Source organism: Eubalaena glacialis, chromosome 17 (assembly GCF_028564815.1).
Source record: "Eubalaena glacialis isolate mEubGla1 chromosome 17, mEubGla1.1.hap2.+ XY, whole genome shotgun sequence".
Classification (NCBI taxonomy): Eukaryota; Metazoa; Chordata; class Mammalia; order Artiodactyla; family Balaenidae; genus Eubalaena; species Eubalaena glacialis.
The window spans coordinates 5,639,778-5,648,778 of NC_083732.1; the positions used below are offsets into that span (position 1 = coordinate 5,639,778).

Consider the following 9,001-nt stretch of genomic DNA (forward strand, 5'->3'; position numbering starts at 1 on the left):
AAACACTCAGCCAAGTGAGGAAGGGTCCCATCACCAGAGATGCCACCTGGATGTCATGTACCTCCTGGTAAAAGTGACAAGAACGGGACTTCACCTCTACGGTATTTGTTTCAAAACCCATAATCCCAGTCTCACCATGAAGAACACATCAGATAAACCAGACTGGATCCATAGCCATCCCCCTCACGGCAGTCGAGGTCATGAAAGACTGAGAAAATGTCACAGCCCAGCGAAAACTGTTCACAGCAGATGTGTGAACAAAATGTGGTGTTGTCCCCCAAGTGGGATCCTGGAAAATCGGGTGAAATCCTGCAGTTTACTTAATACCAAAGTTCCAATATCAGGTTCTTAGTTTTGTGAAAGTACCATGGCAGCGTCAGATGTTGACAGAGGGAGAAAAACCAGGTGAGGGGGACACAGAAAGTCTGTACTATCTTTGCAACCTTTCTGCAAATCCAAAATTATTCCAAAATAAAGTTGTTTAAAAAAGTTGTTTGGTGTTCACTTCAGCAGCACATATACTAAAATTGGAACGATACGAAGAAGATTAGCATGGCCCCTGCACAAAGATGACTCACAAATTCATGAAGCAGTCCATATTTTTACCCCCCGCCCAAAAAAAAGAAAAAAAATTTTGCTCCCTAGGAAGAGAGTAGGTAGTTAGGGTTATATTTTTTGGTATATTCAGTAATCTAATTCAAAATTAGATTCCCCTGCCCCATACTTGACTCATTTTGCAACATGGCATTTTGATGTCTAGAGTTTTCGTTCTTTGTATGCCTTTTAAAGTCAAAATGCTTGTTCAAGCAAAGAGCTGTTGATAATCTTCATGCAGCTAAGGGATGCGCAGGCATGAGACTGGAGGGCAAACCTAAAGAGCTGATGGAACTTTTGATTTTAAAACATTTTCATGCATTCTAGTTATGAATAGCTCTCTCCCCAGGGCGACAGCACTGCTGATAAAGGCTAGTGGTCAGAAGACAAGAGCAGAACCCGTTCTGGCCAGAGGACTCCCGCCATCCTTCCGGAGACCCTCACAGGACAAAAGTAGGCTGGAATGACAGAAAGGAGAAGGAAGGAGGGATGGCAAACTGGGGTGCTCCAGGAGGATCTCAGTCCTGTCCTGATACGCCTCCCAGCTCACCTTCGCCAATGTCTTGACTCTAATTCCCTGGAGATCCATGCCCACCGTGCAGATGGCCCAGCCTCTTCCCTTGAGAGCCGCTACTGATGTCCTAGAGGTAGAGAGAGCCAGGGGTTCAGCTCCTGCTCCCACAGAGGCTACTGGACAGGATGTGATTCTGCAGCTGGAACTAGAGAAACTCTTTCTCCAGAAACAACTGCAAACTTAGCTTCTTGGGCACCTTAACATAGCATTACACATTCTCACACATTAACAAAGTAATCTATGTAGGTTTAGGAAAATAAGCACCATTTGATTGCACTATTTCTCTCTGCAAGTGCATCTCAAATGCTGAACCATCAGTTTATAACAGGTGATTTGGAACATCTAGAAGTTGGGAATTGCTTGATCAAATGAAATTATGGGCCTGAGACATTGAAAGGTGAAAGATCTAAGCCTTGAGAGGAAAATTAAAAATAACTCAGTTTCATAGGGGGAGGATTTAAGATGAAAAGAGAAAGGAAAATTGAATCAAAATTGGGTGATCCTCGTGAGATTAGCTCTTTGTAATGGTAAATTCTGCAGCAATGCCAGGCAGTGGTTGAGTTTCATGACATTTCAAGGTAAAGAAGTCATTGGGCAGAGCATGTATTTTTCATAATACAGGACTAAGACATGAAATAATTTGGAACTTGCTTATCATGGTGCCCTCTTTCAAAATGGAAAAGTCTATCTTCATTTTCCCTCACGCTTTGCAAAAATGCATTTACATTTTTCATGAAAATTGAATAGGTATAAGATAAATATCTTCCTAGGGTGAAAGTAGAAGAATTTGAATTACATTGAGTTTTTCCTATAGGCAACTACTGTAAAATAGAGAGTCACATTCACAATCCGATGGCATTCATATATATTTGGGAGTGTTAACAATCTTTACTTCACTTTAACATGAGAAAGCAACTCGCAATTTAGGAAACTTTCTTCATCCACCAGGTAACTCCTTTTAAATACATATTGAGTTTTATGCTTCTGAAGTCTTCTTAATGTCATCAACTGATTAGTACTCTCTGAGAAACTATAGGGTAAAAATATATCAGTGTATTACCCAGAGGGGAAATTAAAGGGCAGCTTTGATTTCCTGCAAAGAAAATAGATAACAGCTATTATCTCGGGACTAGGACATACGTCAGAAAGCCTCCCTTCTCACCATTTCTGTTTCAGAGCTGCTTTGGAGTTGGGCAATGATTAAAAAAGGAGAGTCATGAGGAAGCTGATTTTCTGATCTGCCATTTCCCCCGAGGTGCAATCACTGCCTTCTGTACTGGAAAGTCATTGTGTTTTCTTTGCTGCCCACAGGCTATCAGAAGGTCTATAATGCAGTTATCCCACCAGCGCACCATGGTTGGACCAACATACACAAGAGAAAAACTTGCATCTTCTTTTCGCATACGGGAAGAAACAAAATTCTCAAAAATCTTAAATAAATCTCAGATGCGCACTTTAATGTGAGTTTCTTATAGCATCATCTCCAATAGGATTAGGAAATCGGGTGAAAAAAGTCCCTTGTATGTGTCTCGGCCCAGAATCTTGTGATCCACCAGGTAAGCTGTTGACCAATGGATTCTCTTGATATAGGAGTTCCCTTAGCAACTGCTCAGCAACTCTTTCAGATCTAGGGTGAAGGAATAAAGTCAGAAGCCTGTTTGGATGGAAGAATCTAATCAGAATTTTCTGACATTATGATGCCTGCTGACATGCATTTGGGGATTGAAATGCCTCAAAATCAGCTCACAATCAAGCTTTTTCAAAATTTTATATAATCCAAGCTCTATCCACAATCAACAGATATCCAATTCCCTCTCCTATTTCTTACAAGACCACAAACAATCCGCTTCATACAATCGCAACACAGACTACTGACAGGAAAATAAAGGACATAGAGGACATTTTTGACCTTTACCTTGGTGTTTAGTCTGGGGATTGTTTCTTCCTCTGGGGACACTGAATATATGATCATATGCATATGCATATAATTATTATTTCATTTCTCAGCATCAAGGATTCTGGGAATCCTCTGTCAAATTGTGTGTAAATAAAAGTCTTTCTACACACAAGGTCCAATCATTCACCAGATTTTCAAGGGGTCCTTTTATCAAGGATCAAGGATTATTATTATTATAAGGCACACCTCTAATAGTAATCTGTTTTGTATTTATGTAATGATTGGGACACACATGCACACACACACGTACATATCTACGTAGGACACGTTAGCACACATATGCCTTAAGTTTAACTGTCAAAGAAAACTGCACAGGTTCAGTTCTCCAGTACTGGTTTCATTCCTGGTAATTCTCTTATTTTCTCCTCTGAAACTTTAGATTTCAAGATTCATTTCAGGTCTGATTAGGGAGCCATAATCCATAGCCATCCCTCAGGGTAAATCAGACAAGAGCCCTCAGGTGTTTGCAATCAGCTAGTTCCCTGTGAAACCTGGGGCGCAGTGGCTGCGCTGGGAAGTTGTGGGGATCAGAAGGTAATACCCCAGGCCGGGCTGAGACCGTCTAATCAGGAAGAGCAGGGTGGGAGGAGACAGGCAGTTACTGACATGGGAGCGGTGGCTTTGGTCAGGAAGTGCAGCCTGGCCTCCTTCTGTGGCCACTGGCAAGAGTGCCAGCTCTGCCTGCCCTGTTAAGGATGTTGCCTGTCTTTCGATAAATCCACGTGAACCCCAGCAGGCCCTCACTGGGTGTCTTGAGAGAGGACATTCTTTGTGGCTCAGAGAGCAAGGCTTCTTACACCACCTCTAAACTACATGCGCGACAGTAGAAGTCATTGATGGCGCGTTGTCAAGAAGACAAAACATAACTGAATAAAAAGTATTATTTTACAGGTATTACTGACTTGACACAAACAAATTTTACTGGACCTTGCCTATTTTTCTTAGTCTATGATTCCTTGTCTTATTTGCATTTATGGGAATGAGCATTTTCTACAAAGAATTGAGGAGAAGCTTACTACATGTATATAAAATGGAATAACAGTAAAATTAACATGTAAATAAATTCAAAATCAGGCTGCATAAGTACATAAAAATATAGAACTAATCTGTGATGATTTTATCAAACCTTCAAAACTAAACTTACATGACTTTGGATATTCACGATTGAAGCCAACTGTACATGGCATATATAGATATGATTAATGCCACTTAAAAGAACACACTTCAAATGTATAGACTGCAATGTAGCAAATCATCCTTTCTAAAACATGCTTCACTCTCATTTTTCAGCTTGTTGAAAACTTCCTTAACTTACCTATGCATTATTCATAAGTTACATTCAGGATCATTGATCCAAAGCCTACCCTAAAAGGAAGTCTTAATAAGGAATTAATAATTTAAATGATTTTGAGTACATCAGACATAATGTTGAGGTCAATTATGTTTGTGCAGAAGGGCACTGTAGTCAAAATACCTTTGAGGAAAAAATGTTCTTTGCCCAATACTAAACACGTAAGAGCTACTCTGATTATGTTTAATATTTTGGCATAGTGTCAAATTCCTGTGGTATTAAACATTACAGTGGGAAAGTCTTTTGTCAAAGTGGTTTCTAAAACAAATGAAGCTGACACACAACAGACATGCAGATACTGCCGTAACTGGATGTGGAGAACGAGTCTTCTCCATTCAGGGAAGAAGATACAGAGCACTGCCCCAGCGCAGCTCCCTGGGACAGATCAGAAAAAGAGCCAAGGGATACAACCACAGGGCACTTGGTACTCAAAGGATGCTGCAGAATCAAGTGTGATGTAGGTAACTGTGCGCCCCAGGAGATGGAAAACTTGTGCGGCACCAGCAGCAGAAAATCCTGCTGGCGGCAGCACTCAAGAATCACCTATTAACCCATTGATTGAGCCATTCGCTCATTCATTCAGCAGATGCCATTTGGAAGCCTACCGTTTGCCAGACTTTCTGCTGGGTGCTGGGAAGCACTGCCTGGGGGATAGAACCATACTGTCTTAGGAAGATTTCAGTCTAGTGGGAGAGAAAATGAGCCGTTATAACTTAGTGTGATGAGCACTATGATAAATAAATTGGTTCAAATTAAGGCACGGAGACCAAGACAGAAGTCTTCTCACAAGCCTGGCCGAGCACAGACCAAGGGAGGGACCATGAGAAGCCACCATGTGGAGACCCAGTCGTACTCATACTCATGTCTGATCGTCAGCAAGACCATTCATACCCAGATTATTGGGAGCAACATAGTAGCCTTGTGATCTTAACTCTTAACTCTGAGCCCAACAAAGTCATTTTCTAAAGATACAATAAGAATAGTGATAATCACTAGTTATGGAATGCCAACCACAATGATTGTTAATTATTAAGCACTAGTTATATATCAGGAGTTAGGTTAAATGCTCTAAAAGCACTATCTTACCTCATGGTTAGACACTGTGCTAGGAATTTATCATGTATTATTTCTCAAACTTAGAAAACCCTGTGAGATTATTATCACTGGCCCTATTTTCTAGATGGGAAAACATAAATGAGGTTTAATAACTTGTTCAAGCTTGTACGTGGCAGATCCAGGATTCACCCTTGGGCTTACAAATCCTAAATTAGTATATAATCCCCTCATTAGGCTGCACAGTATGTCAAATATTTCTGTTTCAAGCATGATGGCATCAGGATCTGGAGTTATAAAGCCAGTTGCAGGCAAGCATCTCTGACTAACAGTAATGTTAATGACAAAAACAATAATAATAGCAACTCTAATTTGATGGACTTGTACTAGGTACCAGTCATAGGTGATGGAAAACGTTCACATTACCAGCATCTATTCCCCTTTTTTTTCTGATAACAAAACCTCAGAACCCCTTACCTGTCTTCATTCTATTTATTTCAGGAGGGATACATCTGCCCACTTGGACCTGGGCCTACCACACTATGTGATGATTGTTCTTCAGGAGGGGTTGTCATGTGAGCAAGTTCAGGCCAATTGAGAGTCATCCCCAGTACTTTTCCTGGTGCTACCTACAAAAATACCCATGCTGGACAGATAAATTATCCAACCTGGAATTGTATTTCACCAACTTAAAAAATAAAAGAACTTTAAATGTGTACTGCCCACAGATATTTTCTGAGAAAACTACTAACAGTTGTACCTCTGTGAGAAGAAAAAATAAACCGGAGAGGCAATGAGGAATAGAAGAAGAGCAATAAAACAGCATGTACAACTTTTAAAAAATTGAAAAGAAAGAAGGGAAAAGGGACAGGCCAGATTTGGAATCGGGAGGTTGGCTGTGTCTCTGAACCTTAGTTCTTTCATCTAGAAAATGACAGGATTAACATCACCACATTTCTGACAAACAATTGTAGACTGTTTTCTGTTATTGATTTTTCATTCACTTAATGTTGCTATTTAGATTTCATATCCTGTTTCTCCTACTTTATTTGAATATTCTCTGCGTAAGATTCTTCTTGTTCCCCCAGCCTAGCTTAGCAAGCATTCATCATCATTCGATCGTGGCTTGATGGTGATGACAAAGATATTTGTACACACAGCCATGCACACGTGCACACTGAAGTGTGGCTGTCCATCTCCTTGGCAGGGGCATCCATCCTTCCAGAGTCTATCAATCACAATTGGTTAGGTTATGCTGGGGTAGCAACCAAATTTCATCAGCTTAAAACCAGCAATGTTTATTTCTCACTTGTGCTTTATGTCCATGCAGAGCCCTCCCTGTAGGACCTAAGTTGCTTCCTTAGCCACTACCTCGAAAGGTATTGGTCAGAATCAGAGGAGGAAGAGAGCGATGCAATCCCACGTCCACTCACACGTCATTGGTCAGACAAGTCATATGACCACACCTAACTCCAGGGCAGGAAGGGAACCCTTACATATGCCTCCAAGGAGAATCAGAAGTGTCTGGGGAAAGCTAATAGCTACCACACAGGGCTGAGGTCATTTCTCTTGTCAAATTTTGAAGCACATTCTGGGACGATCTTGCTTAATTTCCTCCTGGACCTATGTTTTCTGCAACAAAGGCTCTTATTTTCCACTTTCCAGCTAGTCTACTCTGCCTAGAAACCTTTTGTTTTCTTCCTAAAACAATACCAAAAGATGTCAACTCTCTTTGGCAGTCAGGAAACAGACCATCTCTACCAGAAGTTGGGGCTGTCGCCAGCGAGAAAGATCTTTTTCATTCTTTCATGACTAACCTGTAAATTAGAAAACAAATGTAAATAATGTCGTAATGGAATATTCTGCCATACTAGATTCTCAATAACCTTTTAGACATTGCTATAAAAAACCATAAATTGTCTTATGAAGGTTACCAGTTATCGATATCAGAACATATGAGCAAGCTTTAATTAAAAAATATTTCTTATCTTACCAGTGAAATGCAAAAATGAAATTTATATTTTAGACTTCCTTAACCCATCATGCTTTATTTCTAAGTATTAGTTAAGATATGTATAAATAGATATTGTTTGTTTGTGGTTTGTTGCTTGTTAGAGATTGTCTATACTATGGATTTAGAGCCGGAGAAATCTGATTTTAAATCCTGGTTCCATTCATTTATAACAAAGTTACCTTTGTAAGTTACAAGGCCACACCGACCCTCATTTACTTCACTTAAACAGCTGGGATAATTATACTCTCCTAGGGGGGTTTGAGAGGAATAAATGAAGCAATGTTTGTGTATAAAATGCCTGGCACAGTGTATGGCTCAAGACACAGTAAATACTAGGGCTTCCTCTCAAACCTTCCATTTTGCTTAAGTAAGTCTGTGCTGCCCTGTTCAGATTTCATCCTGAAATAGGATAGCTAAAATGTGCCTTTCTTCTTTCAACTAATCATAGAGAATAATGAGTAATTAGGGAATGTAAGAGAAGAATAATAAAATTCCTGAAGAGAGTTGGTTTGCAGAATGGCAGTAATTCAATCCAGAAATTAATTCTTGTAAATTCCCTATGATGATTGTCTCTAGAATTCTTTAACTGCATCTCCCCAGAAATCCACACAAATGGCAACCCACAGGAAGGTCCAGCTCACGGGTCAGGGACGGGTATCACCTACTCAGATTTCCCCGTCCTTTATGTATAAGAGGTGACCAAGCACCCAGAACTCACAGGAAGAAACACCTGGTGTTTATCTCCCCGTAGCCACTGACTTTTCCTATGCCTCATTCTTTTCTCTTTCTCACACAATGTTCATATTCATTCATTCTTCCTCTCTCTACTTCATCTCTTTCTCTATCTCTCTGTCTCTTCTGATTACCTCCTCCTTTTTCCTTGTCTCTTATTAGATATATTTCCCAAGTTTTCTCTCCTGCCATTTATCATTTGGTAATGTGTCGGTCACTTACGCCACTTCATCAACTAATTGCCACTCTTCCCTCAATATCCCATTCATTACCTACTGGGAATGGCAGGACTTGCTTTAACATTTAAATTCCTACAATCCCAGAATCAGCGGCCACCCTTTGTCCTCTGTGTGACCTCCTATACAACAGCCTTAGATGGTCATCTCTGCCAGAGCCCGCGAATGGGGAGAAATTTCTTTCTTGAGGATGCTCTTCATGGCATCGTCAGGGAGCTCTGATATTTGGAAAGATCTTCCTTCTATTTGCACTAAGTTTACGTCCCTGTTATTTCTTTTGACTGGTCTCAGTGTGTTATAGTAGAGGTTTCTCCCTCATGATAGTCTTCTAAATATGTGAAAATACCAGTTATATCTCAAGTCTCCTTCTGCTGTAGAAACACATTCTCAATTTTTTAGGTCTCACTTTGATCCATGATTATAACCTGTATGTATAGATGGGATGCTCTTCCTGGGCCCTGGGTCTTGGTCTAAACTTCATGCTCTGCTT

At 40.4% G+C, this 9,001-nt stretch overlaps 1 non-coding gene across 1 annotated transcript; it reads left to right on the forward strand.

The window, feature by feature from the left end:
* The first annotated feature begins 497 nt into the window (after positions 1-497).
* Positions 498-604, forward strand: LOC133077481 (U6 spliceosomal RNA). Its single transcript, XR_009697755.1, has one exon. It is a non-coding gene; the product is annotated as a U6 spliceosomal RNA (small nuclear RNA).
* The last annotated feature ends 8,397 nt before the right edge of the window (positions 605-9,001 follow it).